The sequence below is a fragment of the Scyliorhinus torazame genome, chromosome 19, assembly GCF_047496885.1.
Source record: "Scyliorhinus torazame isolate Kashiwa2021f chromosome 19, sScyTor2.1, whole genome shotgun sequence".
In the NCBI taxonomy this organism is placed as follows: Eukaryota; Metazoa; Chordata; class Chondrichthyes; order Carcharhiniformes; family Scyliorhinidae; genus Scyliorhinus; species Scyliorhinus torazame.
Genome location: NC_092725.1, coordinates 108,235,994 through 108,254,490, shown reverse-complemented (window position 1 = coordinate 108,254,490; position 18,497 = coordinate 108,235,994). Strand labels below are relative to the sequence as shown.

Here is an 18,497-nt window from a genome sequence, read left to right as displayed (position 1 = left end):
AAGAACATCCTTCGTCAGATAAGGAGACCAAAACTGCGTGAAGGAGACCAAAACTGCGTGCAATGTTCCAGTTGCGGGCTCATCAAGGCTCTGAATAATTGCAGTAAGATATCCCTGCTCCTGTATTCAAAACCTCTTGATATGGAGGCCAACATATTAGTTGCTTTTTTACTGCCTGCTGCACCTACATGCTTACTTTCAGTGACTGGTGTACAAGAATACCCAGGTGTCAATGCACATTCCCCTCTCTCAATCTATAGCCATTCGGGTAATAATCTGCCTACCTGTTTTTGCTATCATTGTAGATAATTCATTTATCTGCACTATACTGTATCTGCCATGCATTTGCCCACTTAACTTATCCAAATCGCACTGAAGCATCTCTGCATCCTCCTCACAACTCATCTTCCTACCCAGCTTTGTGTCATTTGCAAATTTGGAGATATTACATTTAGTTGCATCATCTAAATCATTAATATATATTGTGAATAACACTGATACCTCTGATACCCCACTAGACACAACCTGCAATTTGGAAAAAGACCCATTTGTTCCTACTCTTTGTTTCCATCTGCCAACTGGTTTTCTATCCATCTCAATACATGACACCAATCCCATGCGCGTTAGTATTACAGTTAATCTATTATGTGGGACTTTGTCGAAAGACTTCTGAAAATCCAAATAAACCACATCCACTGGATTCCCCATATCACCTCTACTAGTTATCTTCTCAGAGAGTTCCAGCAGATTTGTCAAGCATGATTTCCCTTTTGATCCTACCATTGTTTTCCAAATGCCCTGCTATTAAATCTTTATAATGAACTTGAGCATTTGCCCCATTACTGACGTCAGGCGGACTGGCCAATAATTCCCTGTTTTCTTTCTACCTCCCTTATTAAATAGTTGGATTTCATTAGCTCCCCTCCAATCTGAAAGAACTGTTCCAGAGTCTTTAGAATCTTGAAAAAGGACCACCAATGCATCCACTATTTCTAGGGCCTCTTTACGTACTCTGGGATGTAAATTATCAGGCCCTGGGGATTTATCGGCCTTCAGTCCCATCAATTTCCCTATTAATACTGATTTCCTTCTGTTCCTCCCTCTCATTATATAATCTTTATTATTGTCACAAGTAGTGGGCAGCACGGTAGCATTGTGGATAGCACAATTGCTTCACAGCTCCAGGGTCCCAGCTTCGATTCCGGCTTGGGTTACTGTCTGTGTGGAGTCTGCACATCCTCCCCGTGTGTGCGTGGGTTTCCTCCGGGTGCTCCGGTTTCCTCCCACAGTCCAAAGATGTGCAGGTTAGGTGGATTGGCCATGATAAATTGCCCTTAGTGTCCAAAATTGCCCTTAGTGTTGGGTGGGGTTACTGGGTTATGGGGATAGGGTGGAGGTGTTGAACTTGGGTAGGGTGCTCTTTCCAAGAGCCGGTGCAGACTCGATGGGCTGAATGGCCTCCTTCTGCACTATAAATTCTATGAAACTATAAGTAGGCTTAACACTGCAATGAAGTTACTGTGAAAATCCCCTAGTCACCACACTACAGCGCTGTTTGGGTACAGAGGGAGAATTCAGAATGCCCATATTACCAAACAGCACGTCTTTCGGGACTTGTAGGAGGAAACCGGGGCACCCGGAGGAAACCCACACAGACATGGGGAGAATGTGCAGACTCCGCACAGACAGTGACACAAGCCGGGAGTCGAACCCGAGACCCTGGCGCTGTGAAGCAACAGTGCTACACCCTGTGCTCTTAACATTTCTGGTACATTATTTGTGTCCTCGTTTGAAGACAGAACCAAAATATGTATTTAGTTGGCCTATCCTTTCTTTGTTCCCCACTATAAATTCCTGTTTCTGACTGACTATGTCAGAATTGATTGTCTTCACCAATCTTTTTCTCTTCATATACCTATCGAAGCTCTGACTGTCAGTTTTTATGTACCCTGCAAGCTTACTCTTGTATTCCATTTTCCCCATCTGTGTGGATTTTCAAAGTAATTTCAGTGCAATGTTAATGTAAGCCTACTTGTACCACTAATAAAGATTATTATTATTAATACTCAATCCCTTTGCTAAATTCTAAACTGCTCCCAATCCTCACGCCTGCAGTTTTCTCTGACCAAAATGTATGCGTCTTCCTTGGATCTAATACTGTCTCTAACTTCCCTTGTAAGCCATAGTTTGGCCACCGTTCCCATTTTATTTTTGCGCCAGAAACAGGACAATGAACAATTGTTGCAGTTCATCTGTCCACTATTTGAAGGTTTGCAATTGCCTATCCACCATCATCCCTTTTAAGTAATTCCCCAATCCATCTTCGGCGACTCGCATCTCATACCATCGTAGCTTCCTTTATTTAGATTCAGGACCCTAATCTCAGAATCAACTGCATCACTGCATCTTGATGACGGAATCATTTCATGGTTGCTCATCCCCAATGGGCCTCACACAAGTACATTGTCAATTGTTCCTTTCTCATTACACAATATCCAGTCTAGGACAGGAATATACAATGAAAAGATACAGAAAGGCAAGGGTAAATAGAGGCCCTTTCACAATTGTACAATTATTTGTAAATTTGAGTCGAGGGAAAAATGGTTTATAAATGGAACGTAGATTGGTAAATTAGAATGGGTAAATTTGGCAATAGTTGGCTTTTTCATGTATGGAATGATCTATCTGGACTGTACGCAGAACAATACTTTCCACTGTACCTCGGTACACGTGACAATAAACCAATCCAATCCAATAAATAGAACATAAAACATAGAAAATACAGCACAGAACAGGCCCTTCGGCCCACGATGTTGTGCCGAACCTTTGTCCTAGATTAATCATAGATTATCATTGAATTTACAGTGCAGAAGGAGGCCATTCGGCCCTTTGAGTCTGCACCGGCTCTTGGAAAGAGCACCCTACCCAAACTCAACACCTCCACCCAACACCAAGGGCAATTTTGGACACTAAGGGCAACTTATGGCCAATCCACCTAACCGGCACATCTTTGGACTGTGGGGGGAAACCGGAGCACCCGGAGGAAACCCACGCAGACACGGGGAGGGCGCGCAGACTCTGCACAGACAGCGACCCAAGCCGGAACCGAACCTAGGACCCTGGAGCTGTGAAGCAATTGTGCTATTCAATTGTGAAGCACAATGCTACCGTGCTGCCCTTAAGAACAAATAAATCTACACTATGTACCTATCCAATAGCTGCTTGAAGGTCCCTAATGTTTCCGACTCAACTACTTCCACAGGCAGTGTATTCCATGCCCCTACGACTCTGGGTAAAGAACCTACCTCTGATATCCCTCCTATATCTTCCACCTTTCACCTTAAATTTATGTCCCCTTGTAATGGTTTGTTCCACCCGGGGAAAAAGTCTCTGACTGTCTACTCTATCTATTCCCCTGATCATCTTATAAACCTCTATCAAGTCGCCCCTCGTCCTTCTCCGTTCTAAAAAGGCCTAGCACCCTCAACCTTTCCTCGTAAGACCTACTCTCCATTCCAGGCAACATCCTGGTAAATCTTCTTTGCACCTTTTCCAAAGCTTCCACATCCTTCCTAAAATGAGGCGACCAGGACTGTACACAGTACTCCAAATGTGGCCTTACCAAAGTTTTGTACAACTGCATCATCACCTCACGGCTCTTAAATTCAATCCCTCTGTTAATGAACGCGAGCACACCATAGGCCTTCTTCACAGCTCTATCCACTTGAGTGGCAACTTTCAAAGATGTATGAACATAGACCCCAAGATCTCTCTGCTCCTCCACATTGCCAAGAACTCTACCGTTAACCCTGTATTCCGCATTCATATTTGTCCTTCCAAAATGGACAACCTCACACTTTTCAGGGTTAAACTCCATCTGCCACTTCTCAGCCCAGCTCTGCATCCTATCTATGTCTCTTTTCAGCCGACAACAGCCCTCCTTACTATCCACAACTCCACCAATCTTCGTATCGTCTGCAAATTTACTGACCCACCCTTCAACTCCCTCATCCAAGTCATTAATGAAAATCACAAACAGCAGAGGACCCAGAACTGATCCCTGCGGTACGCCACTGGTAACTGGGATCCAGGCTGAATATTTGCCATCCACCACCACTCTCTGACTTCTATCGGTTAGCCAGTTCGTTATCCAACTGGCCAAATTTCCCACTATCCCATGCCTCCTTACTTTCTGCAGAAACCTACCATGGGGAACCTTATCAAATGCCTTACTAAAATCCATGTACACTACATCCACTGCTTTACCTTCATCCACATGCTTGGTCACCTCCTCAAAGAATTCAATAAGACTTGTAAGGCAAGACCTACCCCTCACACATCCATGCTGACTATCCCTAATCAAGCAGTGTCTTTCCAGATGCTCAGAAATCCTATCCTTCAGTACCCTTTCCATTACTTTGCCTACCACCGAAGTAAGACTAACTGGTCTGTAATTCCCAGGGTTATCCCTAGTCCCTTTTTTGAACAGGGGCTCGACATTCGCCACTCTCCAATCCCCTGGTACCACCCCTGTTGACAGGACGAAAAGATCATTGCCAACGGCACTGCAATTTCATCTCTTGCTTCCCATAGAATCCTTGGATATATCCCGTCAGGCCCGGGGGACTTGCCTATCCTCAAGTTTTTCAAAATGCCCAACACATCTTCCTTCCTAACAAGTATTTCCTCGAGCTTACCAATCTGTTTCACACTGTCCTCTCCAACAATATGGCCCCTCTCATTTGTAAATACAGAAGAAAAGTACTCGTTCAAGACCTCTCCTATCTCTTCAGACTCAATCCACAATCTCCCGCTACTGTCCTTGATCGGACCTACCCTCGCTCTAGTCATTCTCATATTTCTCACATGTGTAAAAGGCCTTGGGGTTTTCCTTGATTCTACCCGCCAAAGATTGTTCGTGCCCTCTCTTCGCTCTCCTAATCCTTTCTTCCATTCCCTCCTGGCTATCTTGTATCCCTCCAATGCCCTGTCTGAACCTTGTTTCCTCAGCCTTACATAAATCTCCTTTTTCCTCTTAACAAGACATTCAACCCCTCTTGTCAACCATGGATCCCTCACTTGACCATCTCTTCCCTGCCTGACAGGGACATACATATCAAGGACACATAGTACCTGTTCCTTGAACAAGTTCCACATTTCACTTGTGTCCTTCCCTGACAGCCTATATTCCCAACTTATGCACTTCAATTCTTGTCTGACAACATCGTATTTACCCATCCCCCAATTGTAAACCTTGCCCTGTTGCACGCACCTATCCCTCTCCATTACTAAAGTGAAAGTCACAGAATTGTGGTCACTATCTCCAAAATGCTCCCCCACTAACAAATCTATCACTTGCCCTGGTTCATTACCAAGTACTAAATCCAATATTGCCCCTCCTCTGGTCGGACAATCTACATACTGTGTTAGAAAAGCTTCCTGGACACACTGCACAAACACCACCCCATCCAAACTGTTTGATCTAAAGAGTTTCCACTCAATATTTGGGAAGTTAAAGTCACCCGTGACTACTACCCTGTGACTTCTGCACCTTTCCAAAACCTGTTTCCCAATCTGTTCCTCCACATCTCTGCTACTATTGGGGGGCCTATAGAAAACTCCTAACAAGGTGACTGCTCCTTTCCTATTTCTGACTTCAACCCATACTACCTCATTAGGGTGATACTCCTCGAACTGCCTTTCTGCAGCTGTTATACTATCTCTAATTAACAATGCCACCCCCCAACCTCTTTTACCACCCTCCCTAATCTTATTGAAACATCTATAACCAGGGACCTCCAACAACCATTTCTGCCCCTCTTCTATCCAAGTTTCCGTGATGGCCACCACATCGTAGTCCCAAGTACCGATCCATGCCTTAAGTTCTCACCCACCTTATTCCTGATGCTTCTTGCTTTGAAGTATACACACTTCAACCCATCTCCGTGCCTGCAAGTACTCTCCTTTGTCAGTGTTCCCTTCCCCACTGCCTCATTACACCCTTTGGCGTCCTGAATATCGGCTACCTTAGTTGCTGGACTACAAATCCGGTTCCCATTCCCCTGCCAAATTAGTTTAAACCCTCCCGAAGAGTACTAGAAAACCTCCCTCCCAGGATATTGGTGCCTCTCTGGTTCAGATGCAACCCGTCCTGCTTGTACAGGTCCCACCTTCCCCAGAATGCGCTCCAATTATCCAAATACCTGAAGCCCTCCCTCCTACACCATTCCTGCAGCCATGTGTTCAACTGCACTCTCTCCCTATTCCTAGCCTCACTATCACATGGCACCGGCAACAAACCAGAGATGACAACTCTGTCTGTCCTGGCTTTTAACTTCCAGCCTAACTCCCTAAACTCATTTATTACCTCCACACCCCTTTTCCTACCTATGTCATTGGTACCAATGTGCACCACGACTTCTGGCTGCTCCCCCTCCCTCTTAAGGATCCTGGAGACACAATCCGAGACATCCCTGGCCCTGGCACCCGGGAGGCAACATACCTTCCGGGAGTCTCGCTCGCGACCACAGAATCTTCTATCTATTTCCCTAACCATTGAATCTCCTACAACTATTGCTTTTCTATTCTCCCCCCTTCCCTTCTGAGCCCCAGAGCCAGACTCCGTGCCAGAGACCTGGCCGCTAGGGCCTTCCCCCGGTAGGTCATCCCCCCCCCCCCCCCCCCAAACAGCATCCAAAAATGTATACTTGTTTTGAAGGGGAACGGCCACGAGGGATCCCTGCACTGTCTACCTGTTTGTTTTTTTCCCCCTGACTGTAACCCAGCTATTCTTGTCCTGTACCTTGGGTGTGGTTACCTCCCTGTAACTCTTCTCAATCACCCCCTCTGCCTCCCGGATGATCCGAAGTTCATCCATCTTCAGCTCCAGTTCCCTAACACGGTCTTTGAGGAGCTGAAGTTGGGTGCACTTCCCGCAGGTGTAGTCAGTGGGGACACCGGTGGTATCCCTCACCACCCACATCCTACAGGAGGAGCATGCAACTGGCCTAGCCTCCATCCCCTCTTACCTGACAGAATATAGCTGCCCTGTGGACTAACTAGATCTCCGCCCTCCGACTCTGCTCCCAGTCAGCTACACTTTCTGTAAACTCCTGGCTGTCTTCTCACTCTTTGCGGAAATGTCGGAAACAAAATGAAAGGAGCACCTTACTCCCTCCTCACCTAACTCCCTCGGTCACCAAACTCTTACTATATCACTCAAAATGCACCAAATTCAGCACTCAGTGCAAAAACCTTCACGTATTCTGTGCAGTTTGGATTCTAGGAGATATTAAAACCTTAGAGAGCATACAGACAGCACAGATGAGAAATTTGCATTTGTATAGCACCTTTAATGCAGAAAAAGTTACTTTTGAAAGATGTGTGGAAAGAAATGACTATCAAGTCAAAGTGGGGGGGAAATTAGGATAGATGACTAAAAGTTTGGCCAAAGAGATGGGCTTTAAAGGAAGAGAGGGAGGTAGCAGGGTCTCAGAATGTTTTATAAGGAGTAGTGAATTACTTAAATTAAACTGGTGTAGGGCATGTCATGTGAATGTTTTGTTGAGGTTTTTAAAATTGAATTCCTGGCAAGGTGAATAGGGAGGTTGTTCCCTCTAGCTCTAAAGTTGTTCAGGGTTATCAGTTTATTGAGAATGAGAGGTTCGACCACTTCCGGGTGCGGCTTTGCCTAGGTAGGTCGCACGTTCGGCAGCTCCCGCCAAGAACGGACTTTTGGGCCCTTTTGAGGAGCCCCAGCGGCACTTGTACGACGGTTCCCAGTGTGGGAAGGTAATAGTAAGGTTCCCCCAGCACTGTATGGAGTGGACTAGGAGTGGAGCGATCAAAAAAGTGATTTTGGAGCAGCGAAGAGAGCGGAGGAGGAAAAGCAAGATGGCGGCAGGTGGAGATCAAGCAGCGTGGGCGCAGTGGTCACGGGAGCAGCAAGAGCTCCTTAAAAACTGCTTTGCGGAGCTGAGAGCAGAAATGCTGGTGCCAATGAAGGCGTCGATCGAAAGGCTGGTGGAGACTCAGAAGGCCAAAGGGGCGGCGATTCGAGAGGTGTGGCAGAAGGCCTCAGAGAATGAGGACGAGATTTTGGGTCTGGCGGTGAAGGTGGAGGCACACGAGGGGCTACACAAGAAGTGGCAGGAGAAGTTTGAGGACCTGGAGAACAGGTCGAGGAGGAAGAATCTTCGGATTCTTGATCTCCCTGAAGGAGTGGAGGGGTCCGACGCTGGGGCATATGTAGCTACAATGCTCAACACGCTGATGGGCGCGGGAGCTTTCCTGAGGCCCCTGGAGTTGGATGTGGCTCATCGAGTCCTGGCAAGGCCTAAAGCCAACGAGCCGCCAAGGGCTGTAGTGGTGAGGTTCCACCGTTTTATGGACAGAGACTGCGTCCTGAGATGGGCGAAGAAAGAACTGAGCAGCAGGTGGGAGAATACGGAGATCCGTGTCTACCAGGACTGGAGTGTGGAGGTGGCCAAGAAGAGGGCTGGTTTTAATCGGGCCAAAGCAGTTCTCCATTGGAAGGGGGTGAGGTTTGGAATGCTGCAGCCAGCGCGATTGTGGGTCACGTTTCAGGACCGTCGTCACTATTTTGATATGCCAGATGAGGCGTGGACCTTTAATCAGACTGAAAAGCTGGACTCGAACTGAGGATTTGTTGTGGGGGGCTGTTTACCATATTTTGGGGGTGTTTTTCTTCTGGTTTCCAGTTGGGAAGAGGGGAAATGGGAAGGGGTGGGTGGATATGATGTGGGGGCTGTGTGAGGGTGATGGCGCCGGTACTGTAGGGGCAGATCCCCGCTGATGAAGGGGGGGAAGCCCGGGGATGGCAAGCCAGGGCGAGGTCGCGGAAAAAGGAGCTGCCGTGACCGGCTCGGATGGAAAGCGCGGGCTTTTTTTCGCGCTAAGGGAGGGACGGGGCCTGGGGGGGAAGGAGCGCACATTGATCGACAGGGGGAGGTGGGGGGGATTTCCACACTGGGGGGTCGTTGGAATGGCAGGAGTGGCCGGGGCCAGCAGGAGTCAGCTGATTTACGGGAGTGTAATGGGGGGAGCAAAATGGCTGGACGGTGATCTGGCTGGGGGGTGGTGGGGGAAACTGGGTTGCTGCTGTATTGGCCAAAGGGGAGCTGGAGGTAGAAGAGGGAGTCAGGGAGGGGGTCCGTCGTCTGGGGGACTGGAGGGTGCGGGAGGCGCGGGCACGTGGCTGGTCTAAAAAAGGGGATGGCTAGTCGGCAGGGTGGTTGGGGGGGGGGGGGGGGGGCGCGCGCGCGAGAGGCCCCCTGATAACATGGAATGTGAGCGGCCTGAATGGGCGGGTCAAGAGGGCCCGGGTGTTCGCGCACTTAAAGGGACTGAAGGCAGACGTGGTCATGCTCCAGGGGGACACTTGAAGGTGGCAGATCAGGTCAGACTTAGAAAGGGATGGGTAGGGCAGGTCTTTCACTCGGGGCTGGATGCGAAGAATAGAGGGGTTGCGATACTGGTGGGAAAGCGGGTGTCGTTTGAGGCGATGAATATTGTGGCGGATAATGGAGGTCAATACTTGATGGTGAGTGGTAGGTTGCAAGGGACGCGGGTGGTACTGGTGAACGTATATGCCCCGAATTGGGATGATGCCGGATTTATGAAATGCATGTTGGGTCGGATCCCGGATCTGGGGGAAGGGAGCTTGATAATGGGGGGGACTTCAACACGATGCTGGACCCAGCATTGGACTGTTCCAGGTCCAGGACGGGTAAGAGGCCGGCTGCACCCAAGGTGCTTGGGGTTTATGGACCAGATTGGGGGGGGGGGGGGAGTGGATCCGTGGAGGTTTGCCAGGCCAGTGGCCAGGGAATTTTCTTTTTTCTCCCACGTCGCTAAAGCCTATTCCCGGATACATTTCTTTATAAGAGTAGGGCACTAATCCCGAAAGTGGAGGGAGCGGAATATTCGGCTATAGCCATCTCGGATCACGCCCCGCATTGGGTGGAGCTGGAGTTGGGGGAGGAGAGGGACTAGCGCCCCTTGTGGCGCCTCAATGTGGGACTGTTGGCAGGTGAGGTGTACGGGCGGATCCGGGGGTGTATTCAAAGATACATGGAGGCCATCGACAATGGGGAGGTGCATGTGGGGGTAGTCTGGGAGGCTCTGAAGGCGGTGGTTAGGGGAGAGCTAATTTCCATTGGGGCCCATAGGTAGAAGCGAGAGAGGAGGGAGAGGGAGAGATTGGTGGGGGAGATATTAAGGGTGGACAGGAGCTATGCAGAGGCCCCCGAGGAGGGGCTGCTTAGGGAGCGACGAAACCTCCAAATGGAATTTGATCTATTGACCACGGGAAAAGCAGAGGCGCAGTGGAGGAAAATGCAGGGGCCGGTATATGAGTATGGGGAGAAGGCGAGCCGTATGCTGGCACATCAGCTTTGTAAGAGGGAGATTGGTGGAATTAGAGATAGAGGGGGGAATACGGTGCAGAGTGCGGTGAGAATTAACGAGGTTTTTAGGGACTTCTATGGGGATCTGTTTAGGTCCGAGCCCCCGGAGGGGGGGGTGGGGGGGGTGGGGGGATGCGGTGATTCTTGGACCAACTGAGGTTCCTGAGGGTGGAGGACGAGCAGGTGGCTGGTTTGGGGGGCGCCGATTGAGCTGGAGGAGCTGGTTAAAGGATTGGGGAGCATGCAGGCAGGGAAGGCCCCGGAACCGGACGGGTTCCCGGTTGATTTTTACAGAGAGTATGTGGACCTGCTGGGCCCGTTGCTGGTGAGAACTTTCAATGAGGCGAGGGAGGAGGGTCCCTGCCCCCGACAAGGCCCTGGCGCTGATCTCGTTGATTTTGAGGCGGGATAAGGATCCATTGCAATGTGGATCGTATAGGCCGATTTCGCTCCTCAATATAGACGCTAAGTTGTTGGCGAAGGTGCTGGCTACGAGGATTGAGGACTGTGTCCCGGGGGTGATCCATGAGGACCAGACGGGGTTTGTGAAGGGCAGGCAGTTAAACACAAATGTGCGGAGGCTCTTAAATGTGATCATGATGCCCTCGGTGGAGGGGGAAGTGGAGGTAGTGATGGCTATGGTTGCGGAGAAGGCCTTTGATCGGGTGGAGTGGGAGGATCTCTGGGAAGTGCTTGGGAGGTTTGGTTTCGGGGAAGGGTTCATAAGATGGGTCAGGCTGTTATATTGGGCCCTAGTGGCGAGTGTGGCTACGAACCGGCGGAGGTCGGAGTACTTTCGGTTGTACCGTGGGACGAGGCAGGGGTGTCCCTTATCCCCCTTGTTTGCACTGGTAATTGAGCGGCTGGCCATGGCATTGAGGGAGTCTAGGAACTGGAGGGGATTGGTCCGGCGGGCGGGGGGGGGGGGGTATGATGAACACCGGGTGTCGTTATATGCTGATGACCTGTTGTTTGTTGCAGACCCAGTGGAGGGGATGGCGGTGGTTATGCGGATCCTTAGGGAGATTGGGGACTTCTCGGGCTACAAGTTCAGCGTGGAGAAGAGTGAGCTCTTTGTGGTGCATGCGGGGGACCAGGGAAGGGGGACAGACGAGCTGAAGAGGGAGGAGAGGAGCTTCCGATACCTGGAGATCCAGGTAGCTAGGAGCTGGGGGGCCCTGCACAAGCTCAATTTGACACGATTGGTGGAGCAGATGGAGGAGGACTTCAAGAGATGGGATATGCTGCCACTCTTCCTGGCGGGTAGGGGTCAGTCGGCTAAGATGACGGTCCTCCCAACGTTCCTGTTTGTGTTCCAGTGTCTGCCCATCCTAATCCCCAAGGCTTTTTTTAAACAGGTAAGCAGGAGTATTATGGGATTTGTATGGGCAAATAAGACCCCGATGGTGAAGAGGGTGTTTTTGGAGCGTAGCAGGGACGGTTGGGGGGGGGGGGGGGGGGGGGGGGGGGTGGCTGGCGCTGCCGAATCTATGTGGCTATTATTGGGCAGCTAATATGGCGATGATCCGTAAGTGGGTAATGGAGGGAGAGTGGGCTGCATGGAAGAGGCTAGAGGTGGCGTCTTGTGTGGGTACAAGTCTGGGGGTGCTGGTGACGGCACCGTTGCCGCTTCCGCCGACAAGGTACACCACAAGTCCGGTGGTGGCGGCGACTCTGAAGATCTGGGGGCGAGGTGGGGGCCTCGGTCTGGTCCCCGATACGAGAGAACCACAGGTTCGTTCCGGGTAGGATGGATGGGGTTTTCTGAGCTGGCATCGGGCTGGGATTAAAAGAATGGGGGACCTATTCATCGATGGGACTTTTTCGAGCCTAGGGGCGTTAGAGGAGAAATTTGGGTTACCCTCCGGGAATGCTTTTAGGTACATGCAAGTGAGGGAATTTCTGCTGCTCCCAGCACAAAGGATTCCGGGCAGGGTGATTTTGGGTGTATGGGTGGGAGAAGGCAAGGTCTCGGCGATCTATCAGGAGCTGCAGGAGGCGGAGGAGGCCTCGGTGGAGGAGTTAAAGAGTAGGTGGGAGGAGGAGCTGGGGGAGGAGCTGGATGAAGATCTATGGGCTGATGCCCTGAGTAGGGTTAATTCTTCCTCCTCTTGCGCCAGGCTCAGCCTAATACAGTTCAAAGTTGTCCATAGGGCGCATTTGACGGGCGAGATTGAGTAGGTTTTTTGGGGTGGGAGGACAGATGTTTGCGATGTTCGGGGAGTGCAGCAAATCACGCCCATATGTTCTGGACGTGCCCGGCGCTGGAGGGGCTTTGCGAGGGCTATGTCCAAAGTTGTGAACACCTGGATCAAGCCAAGCTGGGGACGAGCCAGGAGTGCAGGAGCCGAAAGAGGCCGGAGTTCTGGCCTTTGCGTCCCTGGTAGCCGGCGAAGGATCCTACTAATGTGGAGGGATGCGAAGCCCCCAAGAGTGGAAGCTTGGATTAACGATATGGCAGGGTTCATCAAGCTGGAAAGGATAAAGTTTGCTTTGCGAGGATCTGTGCAGGTGTTCTCCAGGCGCTGGCAACCGTTCCTAGACTTTCTCGCGGAATGTTAGGTGGAGGTCAACAGCAGCAGCAACCCATGGAGGGGGGGGCGGAGTTTGGTTTTTCTGTTTTGTATAGGTTGGAGTGGGACGTTTTTCCTTACTGGCGTGTTTATTGGTTAAATGGGGGTTATTGTATTTTGGTGGAAATCTCATGTACAATTTTTGCTTGTTTTGTGCGTTATTCTTTTTTTTTTCTGGTTGGTGTGTTTTGAAAATCGTTGAAAATTTGAATAAATATATCATTTTTTAAAAAGCGAATGAGAGGTTAGAAATTTGTTTACCGAGAGAGTTATTGTGCGTGACTACAGCCGTTGCAGCAGGCACCACAGCGCCTTTGAGGGAATGAATGAATTAACATTTGAAGCAGAGGTTCGTACAAGGCTGTGAGATCAGAGTTGGGCCATTTTGGATTGCCCCAATAAAGAACCAGTCCAGTGCTGATACAATGGGTTGATTGATCTGCTGTGTTGGAAACTTCTATAGTTTTGATTTTGATAGCGTATGTTAATTTCATGCACTGATATTCCCCGGTGCTTGTTGTAAATATAAATGTAAATATTCAATGGTGATTATTGGCTTCATAACTGATTTTTAAAAACCATTCTGGTGGTCTCTGGAAGTTGTAAGCTGAAGCAGCACTTTTTTGTCATGTTGGGGGACATTTTCTGATACTGGACTATGATATAAATTATAGGTGGCTCTTTAACTACATTTGTACTTCCATATTACTTTTGAATAGTTCTGATGAGACAAAAGGTACTCATTGGCTTAGATGCCTGTTTTGAAGAGGCATAGTGTATACATAATGCTTGTTAATATCAGAAAGGACACAAAATGGCTATTAGCTATTAAAGCAATACTAAAGAGACAAAATGGCCGAACTAGCCACTTTCCTGAACAATAAATTACAAACTGTGTAAACAACCTCATGAGAACCAAGTTCATGAGAACCAAGCGTGGGTACTTATAGGGAGTATCTCAACAGCTGCTGATAACAGCTTCACAGAACAAGGAATGCAATGTATCCATAATAGCACAAGGTCCCCCTCTGTAGACAGGACATATCCTTGTGTTAGTCTTGAGTGACTTTTGCATGAAGTTAGGGACGAGTAAGACAGCACCCAATTTAACCCTATATGTGATAACTAGGATGCTAAGAAAATTGATTGACTGCATGTAATGAATTGTGACGCAAATATAGTTGATTGATTGTATGTAAATGAGAATACAACTAATTCCGCCCCTTGAATCTGTATATTAACCCAATGTGAACCTTGGATCAAGTGAGAAAAGAATATTGCGAGACTGCGTAGTCTCCAAATCTTTCTCCCAGATCTGAAATAATAAACTGCTTCTTTACTTACTCAAACAGGCCTACGTGTGAATATTTTTACCTCTAACAAAATGGCGTAGTCTGGCAGGATGTTGCTGAGCCGGTCGCCGATCGAGCCGGTGGACAAGGCGAGTAGTCAAAACTTTGACCGCCAGAAATTAGAGTCACACGGCGAGACGGACGGACGGCGAAGCAACATCCAACGAATCTGGTATCAAGGCCAAGTGAGTAAAAGACTCAGCTTAAAATGTGTTTTTTTTTTGTTTTTTTGTGGTCCGCTATACCATTTAATATAGTAATAATCGGCTGCTCGAGGACCCATGCTGAGCCTGAATTAAGGGGGCAATTGAGCTCTCATGTGAAGGCCAGAGTTAGTTGGGAATCCGAGACACACAGACTGTTGAGTATTGTGAGAATGCGTAGTCTCCAAATATTTCTCCCAGATCTGAAATAATAAACTGCTTCACTTACTCAAACAGGTCTACGTGTGAATATTTTCACCTCTAACAGTCAGTTGACCGTTTGTACAGAATTATTTGCATTGGTAGCTTCTAAAAGCTGTGTTAGTTGTTGCAAATTTGATATAACCATCTTTCAGGGGTTCTGTGCAGTTTTAAAAATGTTGAACCTTTGTTGCAGAAGTGATTGTACTGGATAATTATATTGGTTTAATTATTATTTAGATGTGTTCGAATATGCAAGCAATTTAGTTATAGAAATATGGTATAAGCTGTTGCATTGTAACTTATTTTCAACTGTTAAATCATTTCTGTTTAGAACCTACTGTTTGGGGAACTTTAGTTATATTCCCTTGTCTTGCAATGTGCTAAGATACATTTTCTCATTGACGATCAAGTTACTGTAAAATACTTGCTGAGCTCGTCCAACCTTTGTGCATTTTGTTTTGATATCTGTCCATCCCAAAATGTCAACTGTCTCTTCGCATTCGGTTGGATCATGAGGCTGTGAAGTTGGAGCCAGTCTGGGACCTGAGTTACATCTGCTTTCTTAGCTGGCACAGGTTCAGCATTGGTGTGTCAATCAAAGAGACATAGGATATCATAAATAGGAGACAGAAAAGGAGAACAAAGGTGTCATTGACGGGTGAACTGATTCAAATGTGACCAAGATAATCTGCTTCACATTTATGATAGATGGTCTTTCAGACCATGCACTTTGTGCCTTATATTTCTTTGGAGAATCTAGATCTTGAAGTGATGGAGCGATTAATTTGTTAAGCAGACTTTGTTCTACTTCATTGCTCTGAAAAAAACAAAATGCATTGTCCAATGGTCAGGAGAATTATATTTCCTGGAAATTGTCTATCGATTATTCTGTTTTTTGACAAAGGTTGGATGGGAATTGGAATTGAGAAGACATTTTTTGCCTTTCTTCAGAGCTGTGCCCAAGAGCTCCCTTTATCTCATTTATCTTGGTCCTTTGCTCACGGCGCCGAGGTCCCAGGTTCGATCCCGGCTCTGGGTCACTATCCGTGTGGAGTTTGCATGTTCTCCCTGTGTTTGCATGGGTTTCGTCCCCACAACCCAAAGATATGCAGGGTAGGTGGATTGGCCACGCTAAATTGCCCCTTAATTGGAAAAAATGAATTGGGTACTCTAAATTTAAAAAAAAGTAAATCTTAGTCCTTTGCAATTATTAATTTTAACTTTTGTAAGAAAACTTTCTTCAGTTTTGGGTGAATAAAAAGTGTAAATTCAGTAAATTCCATAGTTTTTTTGGTTGTTCCCGAAACAGGAAGTGATGCAAAAGAACTTCCTGGGCACATCTTCGAAGAAGAAGGGCAAAATGGCATCTTATGTTCATAACCTAAGTGAATTGCCTGCAATTTATGATACCGACAAATGTTTGTCAATTGACCAAGAGCAAAAATGAGATTTAATGGTAAGTAGCTTTTCAGCATGCCCTAATGGAACTTGTTTCCTACTTTTGCATCTAATGCAAGCATCAAATGTTCAAAAATTAATAAAGTATGTCACATTCTGGACTTGCGAAGTAAAGGCATACTTTCTTATAATTTAAGGGAGCAATGGCGTAGTGGCAATGTCACTGGACTACCATTTCAGAGACTCGGGGTAATGCACTACGGCAGATGTTGAAATTTGAATTTAATAAAAAACTGGAATTAGAAGTCTAATGATAACCATGAAATCATTGTCTATCGTCATAAAAAACTAACTGGTCCTTTAGGATCTGCCATCCTCATAGAATCCCAACACTACAGAAGGAGGTCATTCGGCCCCTTACGTCTACACCGGCCCTCTGAAAGAGCACTCTACCTAGGTCCACTCCCCCACCCACCCCATCCTATCCCCATAACTTAACATGCACATCCCTGGACATTAAGGAACGTTAGCATGGCCAATCCACCTAACCTGCACATCTTTGGACTGTAGGAGGAAACTGGAGCACCCGGAGGAATCCCATGCAGACACGTGGAGAACGTTCAAAGTCCACACCGTCAGTCAAGGTCGGTATTGAGCCTGGGTCACTGCTGCTGTGGGGCAGCAGTGCTAACCACTGTGCAACCATGCCACCTCTTTTCTGGTCTGGCTTATGTGTGACTTCAAATCAATGTGGTTGATTCTTAACTTCCCACTGGCCGAGCAAGCCACTCAGTTCAAAGGTAATTAGCGATGGGCAACAAATGCTGGTCTTATCAGTGATACCCACACCCCATGAACAAAAGAAAATACATCAACTTAAGAGCTAGTGTTCTATGAGCTTACTACACTCTGCCAATGATAGCTGAAGGCTACCACTACCCTAAAGATCTTAATTTGAACTTTTCCATAGAGAAAGCTATATTTTTTCCATTACTTTATGCTCCTCACTTCAAGATGACTTAACGCTAGCAATAGCTTTCAGAGGTCAGTGGAATTCTGATGCTTTGTCCAACTCACCATATGTAGCCACGATATTTGACTGGCCATCTTAGAGGTATTAGGAGACCTTAATTGTCCTAATGTGGACTGAGAAAAACTAAGGTTAGAGAAGGAAATGGATTTCTGCTGTGTGTTGAGGAGAACCTTTTCGATCAATGTGTCTTCAACCTATCAAAAAACTGAAGCAAAGTTGGATCTGCCTCTGGGAAATGAAAAGTAGGGCAAGTGGAGTGTGTTCCAGTAGAAGATCATTTAACTAAGTGATCGTAGCATATTTTAGTTTAAAGTAATTATGGGGAACAGAACCAGAAAATATCAAAGATAAAAATTCTAATGCTAATTTCTACGATTCAAGAAGGGATTTTGCACAGGTTAGAAAAAGTGTTTTGAAAGCAATAATGGAACAATGGATGGCATTCAGGAAATAAATAATTTGAGCGCAAATTAGACATACTCCTTGAATGGGGAACATCCAAAGCTAATGTACCCTTGATGTCAAATAAATTAACGTAAGTTATGAAAAAGATTGTGATCAATTCCTCTGCTAGCTCTATCTCTAAAAAATTCATCCAAAGCAAGTTTCAGTTAATAGCAAGGGAAATTATGGAAAGTGTAAGAGGGAATTGAAAACCTTGTTGCAAGAGGCAAAGAGAAGTTATGAGAAAAATTAGTTGGGAACTTTAAATTGACATCCTGGAATATTTTATTGTCAAATATTAAGTATCTTGCTTCAAAAGAAGTTGCCCTATTAAGGACCTAAAAATAATCTCTGTAGAGGCAGAGTACTTTTCACTTCTCGTCATAATGATGATGTGGAGTTATGGTAGGCTAGTGATAGGTACAGCAGGCCTACCAAAAAGATTAGTATTAATAAAAGTTGTTAAGTCACCTGGTCTAGATGGTTACTCAAAGATGGGAATAGCAGAGCCATTGATCATAATCTTTCCATCCTCATTGGACACAGGAGTTAGCACTTGCAGTGTTGGTATCATTATGTCATGATTCAAGAAAAGGGATTGGGATAAACCAAGAAATTACAGGTTAGTCAGTGCCTTGTCAGCGGTAGGGAAGTTATTGGAAAACATTGAAGGTCAAAATAAAGTTTCATTTCAGTAAAGCGTGAGTTGGTCCATGAGAGCCAGCATTGATTCGTTATGGGCCAGTAGTGCCTGATTAACTTGGTTGAATTCTTTGAGTGTTATGGGCCAGGGTTTAGAGAACCCAAAGTGTATCATGGAGTTCACCTGACTCACAACTTTTAATAGATTGTGGTATGGGGAG

At 47.0% G+C, this 18,497-nt stretch overlaps 1 protein-coding gene across 11 annotated transcripts in view; it reads left to right on the top strand.

Annotated features, from left to right (window-relative positions):
- LOC140396417 (ubiquitin carboxyl-terminal hydrolase 15-like) overlaps positions 1-18,497 on the top strand; it is a 231,410-nt gene that overhangs the window by 28,682 nt on the left and 184,231 nt on the right. Inside the window, exon 2 of one of the 11 annotated variants that reach the window (XM_072485026.1) lies at positions 16,069-16,215. The exons of 8 other annotated variants lie outside the window; for them this stretch is intronic. The gene's annotated coding sequence lies outside the window, so the exon portion shown is untranslated. Of the gene's footprint in view, positions 1-14,441; positions 14,538-16,068; positions 16,216-16,758; positions 16,802-18,497 lie in introns of those variants that run through there. 2 more of the 11 variants (XM_072485027.1, XM_072485028.1) reach the window with 2 other exon arrangements.